The following is a 24,680-nucleotide window of genomic DNA, read 5'->3' as shown; positions in this document are numbered from 1 at the left end:
ATTCCACTGCATGTATTTTCTTGTTCAAAATTCAATGTAGGATTTGGTACAGTATAAGATTAAAGACTAAAGTGAATTGGCATTGACATTAAAACGGTCTACACAGCCAATGCACAACAACGGTCAATCTGACACACTGTATGGCGCGTATTCACAGTTCTCTGGTAGGAATAAAATGTTAACAGTGATCCTGTGGGTTTCAGCACGGACGCACTCTCCTGTTGTTTTATCTCCAGAGCCAGGAACACATTATGCTGCCTCCTCAAATAAAAAACAAACCCATCCAAAAACCACTAAAGAAACAATTCCCACCTGTCTGTCAAAGCAGTTCGACACCCAGCAACAGCTTAACGGTATTATCTATTAGCATATCCTCTGAAGCTTGGGGAGTCATATACAGAGTCAAAGGGGTCAGTCTTGTGTACTAAGGCACACATGTTCTGCTCTTTATGACTACATAAAACAAAATAGTGGAGAGATAAACCAAGAGATCAACTTTTCCCTGTGCATATGTTAGCCTTCCTGTTATGTCACTTCTCTGATTATCATGTTACAATGTCCTTGTTAGCATACTATTCCTAATGCATGCCCGAATACCTTACCTCATTCCAAGTAGTATGCTACTGTACTATGTTGGAACTTTGGTACAGCGCTATACTCTGCCTAAACAAAGCAAGAGGAACAAGAAGCTTCAATTACAAACGGGTAATGAACAAGACCTTACATGAAAAGCAAGAGGGATGGATAGAGGCAGGAGGAGAGGCAGGATGAGCCAGAACAAAAGCAAGTCCCAAGGCCATGCTGTGTCCAAAATGGCACCCTATTACCTATTAGTTATAGCCCTTGGTCAAAAGTAGTGCACTACATAGGGAATAGGGTGCCATTTCAGATGCCGCCCCTGTTTTTGATGGAGGTGGAACAGCTTGCCTTCTCCTCTGAGACTCAAAGAAGCATGACAGTCTCAGCTGCTTCTCCTTCCCGGAATGCATGGAACATGGAACATGGAAAATGTCTGAACCACACCAATACAACTTTGAATGTGCATATGGACATTAGGAAATAGCTGGTGTTGTAGACGTGTTGCTTTGTTCAATGCTGTGCTGTGTCACGTTCATCTCTCGTCTATCAGGTAAACTGGTCACATACTTTGTGAAACAACAAAACCCTCAGAAGTCACACAGATGTGTAGTCTTTTCTCTACTTGCTTTCGCTTCCATTTCAGTCAGGTTAAAGTGTGACAAGTCTTTCTTCCCTTTATTTCACACTATTTTTCAGATTTCAAAATGCAGAATTGGCATTAAATTGAACGTTATTTGTCTCGTAAAGCCATTTTTGTCTAGTTAATCTAAATGTAGCAAAGTCATGTCCTATTGTGTTTCATAATACATATACTCAGATTGCTGCAGATTTCGACTGCATCACTAAAACAACCAAATCTTGGCTATCCATCACCAAGAAACACTAGCTAAAATAAAATGGCTTAAGATTGTATAAACAAGTACAAAATGGGATAGTTATTATGGCACAATGCTCTGAATAAAATAAAAAAAAGTGGTCTAAGTGGTTTTTATATCTGTGAAAATGAGAACAAGGTACTGTAGTGTGGGGGTGATGATCAGTTGTGTTTTTCATAGTTAGCTACAGTAACAATGTTTCTGGTATGTGTTGTGCAGTTAGTTTGATAGAAGCAGTACAGTACCTGTGATATAAGTATAGCCTAGCTGTCAGCCCCTCTTCTCTCCTCTGTGCGCTGTAATGGTCGGATGTGATGTTATCCTCTCTCCAGCCTCTCGTGTGTGTGTGTGTGTGTGTGTGTGTGTGTGTGTGTGTGTGTGTGTGTGTGTGTGTGTGTGTGTGTGTGCGTGCGTGCGTGCGTGCGTGCGTGCGTGCGTGCGTGCGTGCGTGCGTGCGTGCGTTAGTCCATGCCCCGTTCTCCTCATCTGCCCTGTAATGAAGACGGACATCTCCAATGACATATCCCATTGGCAAACACAACACTGAGCTGATTACAGACGGGCCACATGCTTCAACAAACAGTATAACCATCCATCTTGTTATGTCTATAGTGGAGTTCAGTCTTCTGTGTCGTGTTGTATGTGCGGGCAAATAACATTGTGTTGTATGACTGAGAAAGAGAGAAGGTATATAGATATATATATATATTTTTTTTTATGTTCCACTGTATGATCAGCATCTCATTTGTTGCATTCAATGGAGCTTTGGACACTATGATGATTTTAATGACGCACCACTCCAACCCTGAAGAATGCACTGTGTGCCAAAATGTTGGTGTTTTATAAACACTAATTTATTGGGAGCGTATATAGAGTGACTTTCGACTTTATTTATCAATGTTTTTGTAAATGATGCACTGCTCCTGATGTGCACGATGTTCAATGAGTGTTTCCCAAAACGTCATGTAGACAAAAGATGTCCACAAATGTTTACTAACTGTTTGGCTCAGTCACTGATTGGCCAGTAATGAGAGGAAAGAGGGAGGGATGGATGGTGAATAGCGTTATGCAGTGGATTTCTGTCTTTAGAATCCACTTGTGGATATGTGTTTCCATTGTTTCTGGGAGTGGTGCTGTGTTTTTGCCAGCTGTCTATGTCACGGAGAAGTGTGTGATTATATCACTTGAAGGAGGTTTATACAGGGTCACTCTGGCTTCTCTCTCTCTCTCTTCTCTGCCAGATAAGAAGACGTGTGTGTGTGTGTGTGTGTGTGTGTGTGTGTGTGTGTGTGTGTGTGTGTGTGTGTGTGTGTGTGTGTGTGTGTGTGTGTGTTTGCATGTGTGCGTGTCTATGTGTGTGCTGCACATTAAGGGAGACAAATAAAGTGAAGATGGAAAAACAGAACAAAATGGCCTCTGTGTCACATTAAGCTGAAAACACCCTGAATCAGAGATCAGACCACACATGACCTGCTATCGTAAACACTTCATATTCAGTCGCTCAGCCAATTTAACCACACTGTAGTACACACACATACTTTAATGACGCAGGATTGGTGCTGTACAGTCTGATGTGCAGCTACAATGAAGGCACATCATGAAAGAGCACGGAGACTGCACAGCAGGACAAAATGCAAATGAGTACAGTGTAAAAGTAATCTCATCGTCCTATTCAAATAGCGTTGGACATCAAACCCAGACAGAGTGTTTTGATATGGAGACTTTTGGACTTTATGGCTATGCCTTGAGGGTCCTAGATGGATATACCAAGCTCCAGCTCCGGCTGCATCCCTGGCACATACATAGTAGTTAATAACCTACAATACAGTACATAAGTAGGGTGGGAAAGGCACAAGCCCAATGGCAAAGTAAATTAAGTGCAGCTTATTAAGGCTTCTTAATGTCTTCAGAAAGACTCCATGAGCACTACATAAATATGTAATAAATCATCTATAACAGTATGTGATGCTCTATACAGGGTTCATAAATGTGGCATAACTGTGTGACATAACCACTAATGTCAAATGTAACATAAACCTGTGCTATAAGCACTGCTGAATGAAGTCTTTATAAATCATATTAAATTCAGGCTTCACAAAGCAAGGAAAAATACATTTTCCATCCATTAAAATAACACAAAATTGATCAGAAATACAGTGTAGACATGGTTAATGTTGTAAATGACTATTGTAGCTGGAAACAGCTGATTTTTTTATGTAATATCCACATAGGCGTACAGAGGCCCATTATCAGCAACAGTGACTCCTGTGTTCCAATGGCACGTTGTGTTAGCTAATCCAAGTTTATCATTTTAAAAGGCTAATTTATCATTAGAAAACCTTTTTGCAATTATATTAGCACAGCTGAAAACTGTTGTCCTGATTAAAGAAGCAATACAACTGGCCTTCTTTATAGACTACAGCTTCAGCATTTGTGGGTTCGATTACAGGCTTAAAATGGCAAGAAACAAAGAACTCTCTTGTATTAATGTTAAGGGGTTTCAAATGTAAAAATAAAGGGAAAGTATGGTTTAAACTTGTCTTGATTATATAACACAGTTAGGCCACATTTATTAACCCTTCATAAAGCATGACGTAAGGTTATAGATGATTTATGACACTCATGTATTGCTTATGAAGGCTTTATGGAGGCAACCATTATAAATCATTAGCTTCATTGTCTAGAGAACATTCGGGAGGGAGAAAAAACATCTCATTTATCCTACCTGGCTGTTACTAATGTATTCCTGTTCGGTTGTTGCATAAAATGAAAGCTAGTGGTTAATCTCTGTCAGGGCAATTAGCCCTCTTTTACATGTTCTCCTCTAACCAACGTAACATGGAGTTTATCCAAATATGCACCATGAAATAAATCCCAAAGGAAATATTGTATACATTCTCTGATCGCCTGTCAAGATCATAATATGTTTAAGGTATCCAAATGAAACATATCTGAATACCACAGGTGTGTGAATGAAGGCACCAGGTGTGTCTGATTAATAAGACAGGTGCGTGATTGACAGGGCGAGTGGATTATTATTCCCATTCTACATCCCTCGTTGTGATATGTCTTTCCAAGAGCTGCACACACACACGTGAGTGTAATTCATTCTAATATGATTGCATTTCGTCAGGTGATAGTGTTGCAGCAGTATAACTGATCTAACCACTTCATGTAGAGGTGTCAGTGTGGTTTATTTATCGAAATAAAACAGTTTACTTTAAAACAGCCATGCACTTTGTCTCTGCAGTATTGTATGTACAATTATACCGTTTTTTTTCACTTGTCTCTAAAATATAATTCACCATAACCTCGTGGCAATTGTCTTGAGAAAAAGCGTGTGGGTTGTCATTTATGTTGTATCTCCAATTTATAGAATGGGGGAGAAAACCCACAATGATTTACAGTCAATGACTGTAAGTCAACTCGTGATCTCTTTCAGGATATGTATATGAATATAAATGTAGTTTATACTGATACACTGTATCATCACAGTGCTGGATATGTGATTGAATGGGTTTTCCCTCTGAAGACGATAAATTGTGGCCCTCATACCTTTATTGTAAACCTACTGGTGTTAGAGAATGATTCATTTGGGATTTCAGTGCAGCTCATATGTACAATTATAATCAGTTCACAGTATCTGTTTCACCGTATACATAACTGCTATGCTGTATGGAACGCCTGTATGCTGTCAGAGTCATGAGATCATGTTGGAGGCATAGAACTAAAGAACTCTATCAGTTTTATGGTGGTGGCGGTATTCGACATTGCATGTAGAATATGCCATCATTAAATGCCTATACCTGCTGTGAGGAAAGCCCGAAGCACATCTGTGCTGTCCTGTCCAAAGTTAACATGATGAACAGGACTTACTTTTACTTTCATAGGTGGCCAATAAGATCTATCTGAAAGCTACGCCCTTAATAAGCCACACTTCCTGAAAAGAACCTAAGGATTACGTTATAAAAAGACCAAGCTGCTAGGTCAGCCCAGCATGGAAGTAAAAAATACCCAACTGATGGTTGAATTAATCCATGTTTAGTTAATCCCATTAACCCAACATGTTGGGTCATTTACGCAACTCTACTGGCTGGGTTAAAATAACCCAGCATGAGTTCTGTCCTGTTTCAAATATTTTATTGACGTTTTTTGGTTTTAAGTGGAAGACAAAACAAAACAAAAAAAAACATTTACGCAACCCGGGGTTACCAAATAACCCAAATGGGGTTGTTTTTAACACAGCATTTTTTAGAGTATAGGTAATGTAACATGTCTAGACTACAGGGCCATAATAACTCCACTTCAGGTGTTGTTGTTTTTTGCTGCTATTGTTCCATCTGTGTGGAGAGGTCTTGAGATCATGTTGGAACTCTGAGAAGAGGTGGTCTGTAATGTATGTTTCTACCCATCTGGAAAAGGCCCCTTTCTTTTTAATCATTGTCTAGGAATTGTAATATAAAATAATGAAATGTTCTATATCAGTAAGTCTGTATCAGCTGTTTAGGTCTTGTAAATTGCCACTATCATTTTCTGGACATTATTCAGTGATTTGTGTCAGAGGTCTGCATTCTGGTGTACTGTTTTTTAAAGAAAAGACACCAAAGGTTGGCATACATCAGTTTGGCTGCGAGAGAATTATCACTTTTATACAACGAGTTTCCAACGTATTCAAATAATGATTGACATATTTTCATTAAAATAGTTTTTTGGATTAATTTATTCATACTATTTCATCCTTCCACAAGATATAGTCCTGAAACAAATTTAGAGTTGCTACCCAAGCCGGCTGGTCGTTCGTTCTATTGGTTTGGTTTCCAGAGACGCGATCTAGTCGTTCAGTCTTTTTGTTCTGTATCGTTCATTCTATGTTCCATTGCCCTACTGGCTGGCAACGTTCTTATACCTTGCTTGCTGGCTAGCCAACTGCAGAAAACTTACAGTCACGCCAAACAGTGCAGACTGAATAACAACAGTAGCTGCATGTGTTTAGCCCTCCTGTTGTGTTCGTTTCATGTTAATTAATTCTGTGCCCCATTATAGCTGATTATAAATCCATATAATCAAGGCCTCAAAAAAGCTTTACACACCAGAGCTACGAGAAAAGTCCTATATATTATTGAAACAATATTGCGATTGTTTGTGAGAATGCCAACAGGTGTTTACCCCGTGGGGGAAAGATTCTCCTGGGGAAAGGTTCCTGTGGGGGTTGCCATGGAAGCCAAGAAGGGGAGTGAGGTGTGTGTGCTCAAACACACATGCATGTTGGGGTCTGAGAGAGGAAGTGTGTCCATCTGATGAATGGGCATGTGCCTGAACTCAATTTTATACACTAATTGTAGTCTCACCTATTCATTTCTAATGACCAGTCATTTTTGACCGGGAACACCACAGGTGTACAAAAGTTTAATAAAACACCCCACATTTTATGAAAATCATTCAAATGTATTTTGTGTTTTCAGATGCCCTGTGTGGACAAAGTCATGGAACCTTATGACAATCAGATTAAATTAACTCCATTTTTCAGAGAGAGAACTTGTAAATCGGTCCAATTCAACTGAAACACAGCAGGAGGGTTAAGCTGTTTTCTAGTGACATTTACTTGGATACATCCATAACAATGAGCTAATGAGGCACAATTTCACCTGGCATAGAAAATGTGCTCTCTCGTTAAGACACTGTTGTTCAGAGGAGCTAGCCAACAACACAGTTAACACAATCACTTCAAACTGAAGCTGCAAACTAGCTGCACTTCGTTTCGTTTGACCTTTTTTCAATTGTCCTTTTATTGTCTATATCCATAAAAATTATGCCAGCTGATTCATGACTCTCTCTCTCGTCCCGACTCCCGACCCCTACACGTTCATTACTATGGGACAGTTGGAGATCGAATTTAAATATTGAAACAATGTTGCAAATGACAGAGACAGACAGCAAGGTTTATACAAATCTCCACTGTTGAAAAGTAAATGTTAGTCTCAAAGAAATGTGAGATAATGTCTAGATGCTTTTTATAGTGGAGATCAAGTTTATAACTTCCCTGCCTGGGTTGATGAGACAGTGGATTGCACAGTCAGATGGAACAGAGTAAATAGGCATTTTAACGTCATAGATTTAGCCGGTGGTAACTTGTGAAATAGACACCAACTGGAATGCGCTTTTAACCAATCAGGATTAGACCCACCCGTTGTATGAATTACAACAGCTCCCCCATCTCACCACATCTGTCAGCTGTAGGCAGTGCTGACCGACACTGAGACAGTTGCCAGGGTATCTCATTAGAATAACCATCACTCATATCTCAGTTTACTCACTTACTTATGGAGCTGCCTACTCCTGATGATTTATTTTTCAAATCATATGAACAGAAAATATGTATCTTTATCTGGGATGCTAAACCAGACAAGATAAAGTGTGCCTATTTATATCATGAATATGAACTGGGTGGGTTGAGATTATTAAATATAAAACACTAAAACTTTCTCTAAAGTCTTCACTTATTCAAAGTTATACTGAAACCCAAAATTGTTCTCTTGGAGATTATAAAGAAAAGCACATCCATTGTTTAATAATGGCCTTTTTGCCTTTGTGCACATTGCCATGTCTCATTTTCGATTAGGTGAAAATTAAACCTTGTTCAAACACTCAATTTAAATTTCATCCCCCAGAAAAGATACACATATTACCACAAATATTATGGTTGAACTCAAATGTGCTGGTTGATAACATACCTGTATTTATGGAAAATATGTTTGACAAGGGTATTTTGTTTTTAAATTATATTTTAAATTTGAATGGTAGAGTTATGTCTTTCATTAAATTATCGGAATTGTTTGGGAAGGTCTGGTCAACCCAAGATTAAAACCAATTGATTACAGCATTACCCCACAAATGGAGGAGGCAGGTGGCTGTGGGAGGATGTAGGGATCTGGCTGTCTGCCCAATATAAAGGATCAAAACTGGCAGAGGAACAAAAATAGCATGAATAGAAAAGTATACCAGTTTCATTTGAGGACCAGGATGTTGACAGCTGTGCCATACAGATTGCAAAATAGTTGGGAAGAGATTTTTGATGTACCGATTCCATGGCACAGGGTGTATGAGTTGATACATAAAACGACTCAAGATTCAAGACTTTGTGCCTTTCAGCTAAAATTATTGTACAGAATTCTTGCCACCAACAAAATGTTGAATATTTGGGACATCCCATCATCGCAGCTCTGTAGATTTTGTTGTGAGGATACAGAATCAATAAACCATTTGTTCTAGTATTGCCCTCAGGTAGCATCGGATGGTTGAGGGGCAGCTCTTGGAGAACTGTGGGGGGATCTTGGATGGTTGGTGGCCTGGCGGTTGCGAGCTTGGGCTGGTGGCCCGACAGGTCAATGGTTCTGGTCCCCGTTTTGACTTGTTGGGAGATCTGTCGACGTGCCCTTTGGCGGGGCGCTTGACCCTGGTTGATCCCTTGGGGGAAGGTTAGATGACTGAATATAATGTAAATTTTGAGCGGCTTCACCTCAGGTAGATTGTATGTTTTTATATTCAATAAAAAAACAATAACCATCAATTATGATTAAGTACGTTTACATGCACACTACTAATTTCATATTAAAGCGATTATGGCAGTAGGAGGAGTAAGGAAATAGTAATGCAAACACCTTACTCTGCTTATTTTAATCGGAGTAAGGTCAAAATCTAAGTAAGAGTAACCCGATTGAAACACCTGGTTTTCTGAGCAATCTTTCTAATAATTAGGAAATGTAAGCAGCTTAATTGGCTTTCCAGCAGTGTATTTGATCTGTGCATGTGCCTGCAGCTGGAGCACAAGCCTCCCTCAAGTGAATTGCATTCGAAAAACTGAAAGATTCCATCTTAGGCTACAAATAGTTTTCACATGCAAATGTTATGTGTCCAAACTCAGAATCAAATAGGCTTTGCAAAAATAACATGGTCACTGTGGTAGAAAGTCTATTTTGATTGGTAATTTTCTGTATTAACAAAAGTTATATCCGGTAGCCTGATTTCCGATGTGCCCATGTAAACAGGATTAGAGGGAAATCATTCTTCTTACAAAGCATGTACATACTTTAAAATAACTATTATAGTAATCTGACTCTCCACAATAATTGTTTTATTGGGTGCATGTAACCTTACTCAATGGATAGTCTTTTGACGGACTTGAGAATCCTCAGTAGAGAGACATTGTAATCAACACAAATAGAGGCTCTTGAAGCTCACTGACGATGAATGTACAAGTCTCTGATGTAGAATGTAATTTGTAAGCGCCAATGAGAGATGAGGGAATATTGGTATCACGCTTGACAAAGTTCAGTGATTACAGTCTTAGAAGTCAATGTCATCAAATATTTGTTTACATTGGCGTGTTCATGAGGCATGGCTGCTGGGAGCAATAGGCAAACATGACTGTGTTGACAGCGCAGGTCAAAACAAAAACCAAGCCATGAGGTTGAAGGAATTGTCCGTAGAGCTCTGGGGCACAGATCTGGGGAAGGGAACCTAAACATTTCTGAAGGTCCCCAAGAACACTGTGGCCTCCATCAATCTTAAATGGATGAAGTTTGGAACCACCAAGACTCTTCCTAGAGCTGGCCGCCCGGCCAAACTGAGCAATCTGGGGAGAAGGGCCTTGGTGACCAAGAACCTGATGGTCACTTTGACACAGCTCTAGCATTCCTCTGTGAAGTTGGGAGAACCTTCCAGAAGGATAACCCATCTCTGCGGCACTCCACCAATTAGGTATTTATGGTAGAGTTGCCATTCGGAAGCCACTTCTCAGTAAAAGGCACCTGACAGCCCGCTTGGAGTTTGCCAAAAGGCACCTAAAGGCTCTCAGACCATGAGAAATAAATTATCTGGTCTGATGAAACCAAGATTTAACTCTTTGGCCTGAATAACAAGCATCATGTCTGGAGGAAACCTGGCACCACCCCTACGGTGAAGCATGGTGGTGGCAGCATCATGTTGTGGTGATGTTTTTCAGCAGCAGGGACTGGGAGACCATTCAGGATTGAAGGAAAGAAGAAAGGACAAAGTACAGAGAAATCCTTGATGAAAACCTGCTCCAGAGCACTTAGGACTTCAGACTGGGGCGAAGGTTAACCTTCCAACAGGACAATGACCCTAAGCACACAGCCCAGACAACACAGGAGTGGCTTCGGGACAAGTCTATGAATGTCCTTGAGTGACCCAGCCAGAGCCAAGACTTGAACCTGATCAAACATCTCAGGAGAGACCTGAAAATAGATGTGCAGCGACGCTCCCCATCCAACCTGACAAAGCTTGAGAGGATCTGCAGAGAAGAATGGGAGAAACTCCCCAAATACAGTTGTGTCAAGCTTGTAGTGTCATACCCAAGAAGAATTGAGGCTGTAATCGTTGCCAAAGGTGCTTCAACAAAGTACTGAGTAAAGGGTCTGAATACTTATGTAAATGTAATATTTCAGTTTTAAATGTTTTATACATTTTCAAAAATGTCTAAAAACCTGTTTGTGCTTTGTCATTATGTGGTATTGTGTGTAGATTGATGAGGAAAATAAACTATTTTATCAATTTTAGTGTAAGGCTAAAACGCAACAAAGTGGAAAACGTCAAGGTGTCTGAGTACTTTCAGAATGCACTGTAGCTTGTGGACTGTTTAAAATAGCTTAGTACAGCAAGTCTAGACTATGATCATAATAACTCTACTTTAAATGTAGTATCAGCTGCATGTTCCTTCTGAGTGGAGAGGCCTTGGTTTGAGGGCACCGAGTCACATCCAATGGAATGTTTGTAAGAGCTCACTGAGAATCAACTTGAGCTATTGAGCTATTACAATAGCAGTACTTTATTACCCCTTAAAACGGAAAATATGTATTGTCAAAATGTTTCAACCTCTTGTTCAACCTCAACACTACAAAACAGCACCTGAAGTCTGGTAACCCACTCAACAATGACCTCACACTTCCATTTTATCAGCGTTGCTGTGCATGTATGAATGATATGGCAGGCTATACATAAGCCTACTATGTATACATCTGCATTTTTAGTGCAAAAACACAACACTTTATTATTCACACTCAATTGTAAAAGTTATTCAACAAAAAAGTCGGGTGCATGTAGTTGGTTTTCTACAAAATTAGGCCCTACGCGCTGGATCCTGTTCTTTTCCATCAGCGACTGTCCTATTGCCCGTCGTTCTTTCCATCTTTTGTTCATTGCAATGAAATTCTGTCTGCCCTGCAAAGGCTCTACCGCCAGCATTTCTTAGCAGGTCCCACTGAGAGACAGGCTGAATCAAGGAGTACGAACATGATTCTGAGCCAATCCGTGGTGACTTCCTCATTTTTTTCCAATCGAAAGGAGAGGGAAAATAGCTACCATCACATGTCCCAGTAACTGCAGCTTTTAGTTTGTTAAATCATCTGGAATGGTAGAACTGAGTATTGGGGAAAAGCACAGTGATGGCAATGGGGGGAACCGTTGATTGTGCCTCATAATAGACGTTTCTTTTTGGTCGAGGTTTTAAATGTAATAACTACAGCATATATTTAGATAATTACGCGCTTTTTCGGGGCTGAATAGCTGAGAATAAACTGGAGAAGAGGGACGGAAAGACCTAGCCTTTTAATAACTTGGATGGAGGGCAAGTGTGCCTCAGGCACTGTCACTCTGTGGATTACGTGGTGGAGGCAGAACGGGGGAAGTGCGCGTAAGGTGCAGCGGTGCAACGGTCTCCCTGCTGAGATTTGATCTGAGTTCCCCATAGCAGCCACTTTATAGCACTCGGCTCTAGAGACGTACATTCAGCTAAATAGAGCAAGCCGGTATTACTGCGGAGGAAAGCCTCTACTGTTGTGAGGCGCGTCGACGAGCGGCAGGAGAATGGCAAGGTCTTCGGCGAGTCTGAGGGGAAAGCAAACGCCCGTTTTTCACCAAAGGATTCTGTCGAAGCGCGTTGGAATTTGACTGTCTCTTCGTGTTGGTGTTCTTGGATCTTTATTTTAAACTGAAAAGAAAAGGAACACACGTGGATTGGGTTCGGAGGAGCGCAGACCGATGTCAAATTACTCGGGCACAATGAAGAGATGTGCTGGGCAGAGTTGTGGGCTTTGAAATCCAGCGCACCTTGTATTGATATAGCCTAATTTAGCCTAAATCCAATGGGGCAAAACAAAATTGGAACATGGGAAAATATGAAATGTGAGAAAATTCGATACCCCTGATCGTCGGTGCTCAGAGCAGGGCTGGCGTTCCTTTTTAAGGTAAACTTTTACTGTTTAAATGTTTGTACATGTCTGTACATTTTCATCAGTCCTTTTTGTTTTCGTTCATCGTTCGTTGACCGAATTTCAAGGCTGAACCCATTGGGCTCTATAGCCAGATAACCTGCAGGACGTTGTTGAAAACCAGGTGTGTTCAGTATTACCGGTTATTCAGGAACAACGGGGGGTAAAAAAACGAGACTTAAATAATGCTTAGTTTAAACGAATGCTAGCTGTCTGACTGCATTTCAATTTGAGTGTCTGGGCGTAGATGAAAAATTACGCAGTGGGATCATTTATTTGACCAGGTCACTGCTATCCATAGACCTGATCTTGCTCTAATTGATTTGGGTGAATGTGGTGGTATACTTGGGTGGTGGTAATGATGTGTGTGTGTGTGTGTGTGTGTGTGTGTGTGTGTGTGTGTGTGTGTGTGTGTGTGTGTGTGTGTGTGTGTGTGTGTGTGTGGAAAGGGGGAGGGGTGGTTGTTAACGTAGACACCCTCTTTCACTGCCTCACCCGGTCATAAGGGGCTAGATTGAAATCACCTCTATTTATATGGAAGCTGAGTCCCCATGCCAGTTCAGCCTGATAGATATTTTCACTAAATGCCCTCCATGAAGTGTGTATAGCCTTATAAATGTAGGCTACCCAGACAGGTAACAAGAGTCCTCAACCTTGGCATATGCTCAGATGATGATAGAGGATTCAGGCGTCGTCCTCATCTTGCCCCGTCCTAAGCGATATATCATGCTCACTACCATGGCACCAATGGCTGCTATAGACGCGCTTATGATATAATTATAACCATACCCACATATTCTTGATGCACTGGAATGATATGTATAGAGATCATATGTAAATTAGTCAAAAATCAATGTATGGATGTGATTTAGAATGGCAAAGTGTCGTGTCCCAAAGGAAATTCACGTTTGTACAATCTTTCTGTATTTATGGTACAATTTTCACATAATAACGATTGGATCCAGTGAGTACAATAGACTACATCAATGACCATTTGAATTCCATATTATTCTAACAAGGCGTTTCTTTGATTTCAGCAATGTTGGTTGTCACGGGCACTTCTATAAATGTAATCTGATAAACAAGTCATATTTCAATTCTTCAGACCCTATGATACTTCATCCTTAATAGGGCAGGGTAGCTGCCAAGACTGTGCAAAGCTGTCATCAAGGCAAAGGGTGACTACTTTGAATAATCTAAAATATATTTTGATTTGTTTAACACTTTTGGTTACTACATGATTCCATGTGTTATTTCATAGTTGTGATGTCTTCACTATTATTCTACAATGTAGGCAATAGTAAAAAATAAAGAAAACCCCTGGAATGAGTAGGTGTGTCCAAACTTTTCACTAGTACTGTATGTAAGGGTATACTGTATTGCTTACCTTATGAGCAAGAAACCATATAGGCAAACTGAGCTGCAGCTCCACTTCCAGTGGCTGGTGGTGCTATAATTCAATTTATTCTCCCTCCATACTGCTGCCTGCTGCAGCTCTGAAGGGCTGGGTAACACTGAGGACGGGGGAGGAGAGACTGCCCAACCGCAGCTTTACCATACACCTATTAGGGTGGGGAGGACAGTGGAATACACCTTTGGTTATCAAAGTAGCATGTATTCAAATATTATATCTAGTGCATTAGATATTCATTTTTAGACCCAGGGACCTCTTCATTTGTTGTGATATAATTTGAAAGTTCTATCTTTTGAAAATCAGGGTGGGATTTGGCACGTTGGAGATGGCGTGGCAGCGATCCCTGTAGCTCGGAGACTTGTTTTAATTACGCTAGTAGAGATTAAGACCCCGTGATGATGTGAGCCCGCGCCAAGGAATCAAAGAGCCCGGTATGAGGATCCTGCTGTTAGTGTGATATGGGGACTGAGGGAATCAAACGCTGCAAAACAACATCCTCCTCCAGGTAGGATTAGCATCACATACCTGGGTGCTCAACAAGTACATAGTCTACTATAACATCTTGCCTTTGATATGCCCTCTGGGTGCATGTGTGAGGAGTTACCATGACATATTTGATTACATTTACAGGCAGAGCACTGGTGCCCAATATTACTTCATACAGAGAGCATACGATCAGCAAGTACTTACAGTCCTCTACTACACTGTCTTTACGTCTTTGATACTTGTGTGTTTTTCCCTGTGAGTCTGTGAGGAAGTACCATGGCAGGTTTGAACACATTTATTGATACCTGAGACAAGACATGTATGTCGGAGACTGATAAGTGTCAGCAGATACTTGACAGCTCTGGTGGGATTAAACCTGGATAGGTTTTAAATTTAGACTAGACATAGGACTCAGCTAAAAATCATGTGACCCATGAATGGTGAGTTAATGTAACCCAATATGCCTGTGTATACTTTCTAGAGGCGTTAGCATAGTATGTTTTACCATGTGGTATATGCTCTACGCTGTGTTATGCAGTCATCATATGATGTCAAAGAAACTGGTAATGTGGTGACTGTTGTAGTTTGGCCAAGAGTCCAGCTCCATGAACAGTTACAAGTGAGATTGTGTCAGAAGCTTGCGAAGCTAGAAGTGTTGTTGTGGAGTCAGAACCATGGACAGCCCCTCACTCTTGATCTGTGTTCCGCATGGTAGAGTGCACACAACAGTGTTTACAAACTCATTCATCCAATCAGCACCATGGACAGCAACCATTTTCTCTGTTTGCTTGAATCTACTGAAGGTTTTGCTGCTCCCAAAACAGCTTTGCTAATCTTGAGCAAGAGGTGAATTTGTAATGTATGTGACCTTTATGTGATGTTCTCATTGGTTTTTTGGTAATAATTTATCTGTTAGCATACTGTGTTTACTGAATTTAAGGATGTCTTAGTTTGTATGATCTGTTAATTGCTCAGCAAGGAGTTGAGTCAATTCTAAAAGTCAATCCAGACTTAGGAAATGTACACCTTTCATATGAACACCTTTCCTACGTATCTCAGTAGTTGGTATTCAGACTTACCTTATGCAGGTGGTAACAGGCTTTGCAGGAGTGGTTACCTTGTACACTGAATAGATTTAATTCAACTGCTAAAAACCCTCCCACTTGCTGGCCAACATATTTTCTCTGGGAGTTTTCATTAAATAGGGTTTTCAGTACATTTATCGAAAGCCATCCCTTTATATTTGGTGTACCTTTCATTTGAATTTTCGTGACAGAATCACTAGAATATATGGAGAACAGTTCAGAATATTAGGGATCAATGAAAGAAGCCATGTCATTAGATGCATATTCATCTCCTTTTCAGCACCAATTGGTAGATAAAAAAATACTCTGATCGTGTATATTGTTTAGGGTTAGAAAAGTATTTATGAATAATAATGCAAAAAACTGTTTGGAGAGCCTTTAACCTTTCTAGCGCAGGGCTTCCGCTAGACAACATTCCACTGAAAAGGCAGCGCACGAAATAAAAAAATATTTTTTAGAAATATGTAACTTTCACACATTAACAAGTCCAAAACAGCGAATGAAAGATAAACATCTGGTTAATCTACCCATTGTGTCAGATTTAAAACATGCTTTACAGCTAAAGCACAACATATGATTATGTTAGTTCAGAGCCAAGTCGAAAAAACACACAGCCTTTTTCCAGCCAAAGATAGGAGTCACAAAAAGCAGAAATATCTCTAAAATTAATCACTAACCTTTGATGATCTTCATCAGATGACACTCATAGGACATCATGTTACACAATACATGTATGTTTTGTTCGATAATGTGCATATTTATATCCAAAAATCTCAGTTTACATTGGCGCATTACGTGCACTAATGTTTTGATTCCAAAACATCCAGTGATTTTGCAGAAATACGCATAATAAACATTGATAAAAGATACACGTGTTATTCACAGAATTAAAGATAGACTTCTCCTTAATGCAACCGCTGTGTCAGATTTAAAAAAAACTTTACGGAAAAAGCATAATCTGAGAACGGCGCTCAGAACCCAAAACAGCCAGAGGAATATCCACCATTTTGGAATCAACAAAGTTAGAAACAACACCATAAATATTCACTTACCTTTGATGATCTTCATCAGAAGGCACTCCCAGGAATCCCAGGTCGACAATAAATGACAGATTTTTTCCATAAAGTTCCATAATTTATGTCCCAATAGCCACTTTTTGTCAGCATGTTCAACCCAGTAATCCATTTCATGAGGCGCGAGCATTTCGTCCAGACAAAAACTCTAAAAGTTCTGTTACAGTCCGTTAGAAACATGTCAAACAATGTATGGAATCAATCTTTAGGATGTTTTTAACATAAAACATCAATAATGTTCCAACCGGAGAATTCCTTTGTCTTCAGAAAAGCACTGGAACGAGAAGTAACTCTGTCGGGATTCGCGCATCATGAGACCAAGGCTCTCTGCCAGACCACTGACTCAAAGAGGTCTCATGAGCCCCTCCTTTATAGTAGAATCCTCAAACCAGTTTCTAAAGATGATTGAAATCTAGTGGAAGCCCTAGGAAGTGCAACCTCATCCATATCTCAATGTGTATTCGGTAGGCCAAGCTTGAAAAACTACAAACCTCAGATGTCCCACTTCTTGGTTGGATTTTTCTCATGTTTTCACGTGCCATATGAGTTCTGTTATACTCACAGACATAATTCAGACAGTTTTAGAAACTTCAGAGTGTTTTCTATCCAATACTAATAATAATATGCATATTTTAGCATCTGGGACAGAGTAGGAGGCAGTTCACTCTGGGCACGCTATTCATCCAAATGTGAAGTGCTGCCCCCTATCCCAAAAAGGTTAAACAACAATCAGGTCTACTAGGTCCTGTAGAAGCTGCAGGATGGCTAGTTTATTGGTGGTCTGATGATTTGTTCATTTTAGTTTATTTTGTTTGGTCTCCACTGGGGGTCTGATGACATGTTGAGGTCAGTTAATAATGATCTCTCTATGAGAATTACTCAGATGAGATGTAGATAGACATGGTGGTCCTGTTTAACCCATGACACACTGGCTAGACTGAAGACTGCTCTACTGATCCTTTTAGTCTAAACCCATGTTCCAGGATCACCTAGAAAGGTGATACAATACCTTTATTTGACTGATAAGAAGCACCACATGGATTTATATTATCATTTGTTGTTTGGGATTTGAAAAAAGGAATACATGTTGTCCTTTCAATATTGGTTTGTGATATATAATGGAAGCAAGTATTTGGGAGAGTTTTTGCCAATATAGTATAGAAAAAACACTGATACCCAATTGATCTACAGCATCGAATCAGACAGGCATACTGTAGATAGAACTGTAGGAAGCTTTGGAGTCCTAAGGCTTGTGGAGGATCCCAAACCAAATGAGGATTTACTGTTTACTAGTGCAGGAGAAAACCTCATCTGGTAACAACTAATTAAAACCACCAGGTATTTCAATGTTTTATTTTCTTTCATTTGGTGTCCCTCAAGTTGTTGATGCAGGGTGAGATCTTTGTCAGTGTGATGGGGTGACTAGAATGAGTTCCTCTCGCTGTCTGTGAGTGGGAGGTACTTTGAGGGATGTTTGTCTGTGATAATGAGCTGTCAAGGGGACAGCGGCAAATTGTTTTGATCCCGCTACAACCCGCTGGTTTAAACAGGAGAAAAGTGGTAGTCAGGAATGGTAATAGTTTAGTTTCTGTGGTGAAGGCCAGTGAGTCTGTAATGCTATTACGTATTGGACTGACGAGGCACTGATCCCTAGTTTCTAAAATATTGATAGATTGATATGCACTGTGTTAAATGAAATGACAATAACATGTTAGTTCCTGTTTTAAAAAGTGAATATTCCTAAAGAAGATCTGGAAGGTTTAACAACCAAAAATTACAATATTTCAAGGTAATGTAGAATCTTTCATGATTTGTGGTCTAGTCACTTTTAGTGCAAATATATCAATATTCACAATATTCTCTGACTATTTGGTGTTTGTAAATACAAACATATCATAATAATATCTATATAATCTCATTGTACTGTAGGTAGCTAACAGCTTCTTGTGTCTCTGTGTAAATTGTAGTTTGTCAGGCCCTGAGTATGACGAGATTAGAGTGAATAGGTGGGGATATGGTCTCTTCTGCCTGGCCTTAATCTGCCCAGGGACACACATGGACCCTGCCGTGACACATTTGAGAAGACTATACACACCACTTATGGGATAAGCCCTTTACAAGGCTTTGGCTGTGACAGATAGAGGCAGAGCTACAAAAACGGAATAGGCAGAGCTGTTCTGTACAGCTACAAGGCTTTGGCTGTGATAGAGGCAGAGCTATATGAAACTGCTGTACAGAGCCGTTCTGGCTCACTACAGCACCGTCACACAGTGTTCCCAGCTGACGCCACCTCATCTTCTAAACTATATTACTCTAAAGGGCTGATTATACAGTACTAGTCAAAAGCTTGGACATACCTACTCATTCCAGGGTTTTTCTTTAGTTTTACTATTTTCTACATTGTAGAATAATAGTGAAGACATCAAAACTATGAAATAACACATAAGGAATCATGTAGTAACCAAAAATGTATTAAACAAAGTAAAATATACTTTATATTTGAGATTCTTCAAAGTAGCCACCCTTTGCCTTGATGACAACTTTGCCTGGAATGCTTTTCCAAAAGTCTTGGAAATCCCACATATTCGGAAGACTTTTTGTTGCTTTTCCTTCACTCTGCATTCTAACTCATCTCAAACCATCTCATTTAAAAAAATAATAATAATTTAACTTTTTTTTAAACCCGGTAGGCTAGTTGAGAACAAGTTCTCATTTACAACTGCGACCTGGTGGGTTGAAATCGGGTCATCTGGTGCAGCTCCATCACTCACCTTCATGGTCAAATAGCCCTTACTTACACATCCTGGAGGTGTGTTTTGGGTCATTGTCCCGTTGAAAAAATAATGATAGTCCCACTAAGCACATACCAGATGGGATGACGTATCGCTGCAGAATGCTGTGGTAGCCATGCTGATTAAGTGTGCCTTGAATTCTAAATAAATCACAGACAGTGTCACCAGCAAAGCATCCCCACATCAAACCTCCTCCATGCTTCACTGTGGGAACTACACATGAGGAGACCATCCGTTCACCTGCTCTGCGTCTCACAAGACACGACGGTTGGAACCAGAAATCTCAAATTTCACCACAAAGGCCTGATTCACGCAATCTCCTCTGAACAGTTGATGTTGAAATGTTTCTGTTACTTGAACTCTGAAGTAATTATTTGGGCTACATTTTTGAGGCTGGTAACTCTAATGAACTTATCCTCTGCAGCAGAGTTAACTCTGGGTCTTCCTTCCCTGTGGTGGTCCTAATGACAGCCAGTCTCATCATGCGCTTGAATAAACTTTCAAAGTTCTTGACATTTTCCATATTGACTAACCTTCATGTCTTAAAGTAATGATGGACTGTCATTTTCCTTTGCTTATTTGATCTGTTCTTGCCGTAATATGGACTTGGTCTTTTACCAAATAGTGCTATCTTCTGTACACCACCCCTACCTTGTCACAACACAACTGATTGGCTCAAATGGATTAAGAAGGAAAGACATTCCACAAATTAACTTTTAGCAGGGCACACCTGTTAATTGAAATGCATTCCAGGTGACTACCCCATGAAGCTGGTTCAGAGAATGCCAAGAGTGTGCAAAGCTGTCATCAAGGCAAAGGGTGGTTACTTTGAAGAATCTCAAATATAAAGTATATTTTAATTTGTTGAATACTTTTTAGGTTACTACATGATTCCAAATGTGTTATTTCATAATTTTGATGTCTTCACGATTATTCTACAATGTAGAAAATAGTAAAAAAAAAGAAAAACCCTGGAATGAGTAGGTATGTCCAAACTTTTGACTTAGCAAAACCACAAATGTACTGTATGTATTGCATTTTCCAAACAACCAACAAAGAGATCCGTGGTTGAAACCATATGGATAATTGATGGTGCTTTGAGCATTTTGGACCACCTGGTGTCTGTTCCCAGAACAGTTTGGTTTGATTAGCACAGCTGATATATTGCTTTATATACAGTGCCTTGCGAAAGTATTCGGCCCCCTTGAACTTTGCGACCTTTTGTCACATTTCAGGCTTCAAACATAAAGATATAAAACTGTATTTTTTGTGAAGAATCAACAACAAGTGGGACACAATCATGAAGTGGAACGACATTTATTGGATATTTCAAACTTTTTTAACAAATCAAAAACTGAAAAATTGGGCGTGCAAAATTATTCAGCCCCCTTAAGTTAATACTTTGTAGCGCAACCTTTTGCTGCGATTACAGCTGTAAGTCGCTTGGGGTATGTCTCTATCAGTTTTGCACATCGAGAGACTGACATTTTTTCCCATTCCTCCTTGCAAAACAGCTCGAGTTCAATGAGGTTGGATGGAGAGCATTTGTGAACAGCAGTTTTCAGTTCTTTCCACAGATTCTCGATTGGATTCAGGTCTGGACTTTGACTTGGCCATTCTAACACCTGGATATGTTTATTTTTGAACCATTCCATTGTAGATTTTGCTTTATGTTTTGGATCATTGTCTTGTTGGAAGACAAATCTCCGTCCCAGTCTCAGGTCTTTTGCAGACTCCATCAGGTTTTCTTCCAGAATGGTCCTGTATTTGGCTCCATCCATCTTCCCATCAATTTTAACCATCTTCCCTGTCCCTGCTGAAGAAAAGCAGGCCCAAACCATGATGCTGCCACTACCATGTTTGACAGTGGGGGTGGTGTGTTCAGCTGTGTTACTTTTACGCCAAACATAACGTTTTGCATTGTTGCCAAAAAGTTCAATTTTGGTTTCATCTGACCAGAGCACCTTCTTCCACATGTTTGGTGTGTCTCCCAGGTGGCTTGTGGCAAACTTTAAATTACACTTTTTATGGATATCTTTAAGAAATGGCTTTCTTCTTGCCACTCTTCCATAAAGGCCAGATTTGTGCAATATACGACTGATTGTTGTCCTATGGACAGAGTCTCCCACCTCAGCTGTAGATCTCTGCAGTTCATCCAGAGTGATCATGGGCCTCTTGGCTGCATCTCTGATCAGTCTTCTCCTTGTATGAGCTGAAAGTTTAGAGGGACGGCCAGGTCTTGGTAGATTTGCAGTGGTCTGATACTCCTTCCATTTCAATATTATCGCTTGCACAGTGCTCCTTGGGATGTTTAAAGCTTGGGAAATCTTTTTGTATCCAAATCCGGCTTTAAACTTCTTCACAACAGTATCTCGGACCTGCCTGGTGTGTTCCTTGTTCTTCATGATGCTCTCTGCGCTTTTAAAGGACCTCTGAGACTATCACAGTGCAGGTGCATTTATACGGAGACTTGATTACACACAGGTGGATTGTATTTATCATCATTAGTCATTTAGGTCAACATTGGATCATTCAGAGATCCTCACTGAACTTCTGGAGAGAGTTTGCTGCACTGAAAGTAAAGGGGCTGAATAATTTTGCACGCCCAATTTTTCAGTTTTTGATTTGTTAAAAAAGTTTGAAATATCCAATAAATGTCGTTCCACTTCATGATTGTGTCCCACTTGTTGTTGATTCTTCACAAAAAAATACAGTTTTATATATGTATGTTTGAAGCCTGAAATGTGGCAAAAGGTCGCAAAGTTCAAGGGGGCCGAATACTTTCGCAAGACACTGTAGCTGTGTGTGTATATCAGTGTGATTAGTGATGATCATTTGGAACCATACTCAAGACACTGCTAGTGATTAACCAGGTACAGTTCAGACCTGCACTGTACTGGACCTTCAAATGAGTTTATTTCAAACACTTCAGCTGGGCTTGATTGAGTTTGCCTGGTGGATATGAATACATGCATGAATAGTGGTGTTCCTTGGAACTGTACTTAGGACACTGTTAATGATGCACGTTGAGCAGGTAGCCAGCCTGGTACAGTGTACAGTTTGTATGTCTGTCATATATCATGTTTAGTGTGATGGAGCATGCAACCCTAATCCCCAACTCCTATGAGGTGGCAGCCATCTGCCCTGGTTGGCTCATCTTCTATTATTCATGCCTGTTGTCGATTGACAGAATGGCTATCTCATTCTGTGGCGATGTGGCCTGTACCATACTCATTGTTGGATTATTGTTGGGAATTGTCACAATGCAGACATGTAGTGTATTTATCAGAGATGAGATCAGTTAACAACTATTCCTGATGCGTTGTGATAACGAAGGTTGGGTTTGAGGTTTTAGGCATCTGAGTGCTCTCTGGGAGCCAGCCCCCGTATTGCTGCACACACAGTAATGAATTGGAATTGCTTTGTGCACATCTGTATTCAATATAGAATCCACAGTGTAATACTATAATGGTGTATATTGCTTCAATGAGGATCATACACTATATATACAAAAGTATGTGGACACCCGTGCAAATTAGTTGATTTGGCAATTTTAGCCACACCCATTGCTGACAGGTTTATAAAATCGAACACACTACCATGCAATCTCCATAGACAAATATTGGCAGTAGAATGGCCTTACTGAAGAGCTCAATGACTTTTAACATGGCACAGCCAAAGGATGCCACCTTTCCAACAAGAAAGTTCGTTACATTTCTGGCATGCTAGAGATGCCCTGGTCAACTGTAAATGCTGTTATTTTGAAGTGGAAACGTCTAAGAGCAACAACGGCTCAGCCGCGAAGTGGAAGCACACACAAGCTCACAGAACGGGATCGCCGAGTGCTGGAGGCTGTTATAGCCGCAAAGTGGGAACCAACTACATATTAATGCCCATGATTTTGGAATGAGATGTTCGACGTGCAGGTGTCCACATATTTTTGTTAATGTATTGTACCATAAGCCTGCAGACAGTAGTGCTGAGTACAAATGTAGGCACCTGCAATATCTCTCTCATTTGAAAATGGTTGATGGAATGTTCCGGGGGATGAAGGATGAGGGGGAGTGTGGTTGTGAGACATGATGTGTATGGTTGCTGTGGGAACATGAGCAGGTATGATGTCATTGATGTTTGTTGAAATGTGTGTTCCTCTGTTGATTGTATTTTGTTTATGTATGGTTGTTGTTGAGAAAATAAAATGAAAAATAAAAAACAATGTGAAAACGATTGATCAAACACCAACTAGTTTTAGGTCCTTTGAGCATGCACTCTTATGGAAACAGGTTAATATTATCTTTCTGTGACCCGAGTAACAGTTTGAATACTAAGTACTGTATGTAATGTATTATTTCTCCCCGATGCACTTAAAGATAAACACATACAAAAATATACAAAAAAAAGAGTAGCCAGAAGATTAAGAGATGAATAATTGAGGAAGCCAAATATCTCGGGACAGAGAGAGAGAGAGAGAGAGAGAGAGAGAGAGAGAGAGAGTGTTAATGCCGTGGTGGTGGTTGTGGTGGGGATATTTGAAGTATTTCTTGCATTAGAGGAAAGTGTCTGGAGGAGCCGAGCAAGTTAGGGCATTGAGTTGAATAAACCCATGAGTACAGGTGAAAGGATGATAGGACAGTCTCCACTCCATAGTATTTGCTCTGTCTGAGTGTGAACAAAGTTAAAAGCAGTGCATGACTGAAACTCTATAAATCACATGAAGTTAGATTGGGCTTTTATCAAACCTAATGTCAATGTGTTATTGTGGAGCTACTAAATTGGGTAAGTACCCCAATGGGAAGCGGGAGAGGTAGGAAGAGAATCGATGTGAGAGAGGGAAAGGGAGAGATATTACAATTATAATTATTCTTTACACTTCTTTGGATTATTCCATTGCTGAATTGCCTGGCTGGGTCCTTGGACTAGAACTATGTGAGATTGGCTTAATCTGCCATGCTGCCATACCTTTATATTATTGTATCTATGCATAGTGGGCTAATAATGCTAAACCCACTCCATTTTAGCTTCTGCTGCCATGGCTTTAGTAGTTATCCACGGTAATGCTTTTTGTCTGCTCAGTACATAGCACACTATGCT

General features: G+C 40.2%; 1 protein-coding gene across 1 annotated transcript in view; it reads left to right on the top strand.

Moving 5' to 3' along the window:
• Nucleotides 1-11,710: 11,710 nt before the first annotated feature.
• The window catches only part of LOC110497721 (leucine-rich repeat and fibronectin type-III domain-containing protein 5), a 56,780-nt gene continuing 43,810 nt past the window's right edge, over nucleotides 11,711-24,680 (top strand). Inside the window, exon 1 of the mRNA XM_021574034.3 lies at nucleotides 11,711-12,715. The gene's annotated coding sequence lies outside the window, so the exon portion shown is untranslated. The remainder of the gene's footprint in view (nucleotides 12,716-24,680) is intronic.

Source organism: Oncorhynchus mykiss, chromosome 19 (assembly GCF_057628025.1).
Source record: "Oncorhynchus mykiss isolate SJ-2025 chromosome 19, ASM5762802v1, whole genome shotgun sequence".
NCBI lineage: Eukaryota > Metazoa > Chordata > Actinopteri > Salmoniformes > Salmonidae > Oncorhynchus > Oncorhynchus mykiss.
This window is presented reverse-complemented; position numbering and strand designations above follow the sequence as displayed.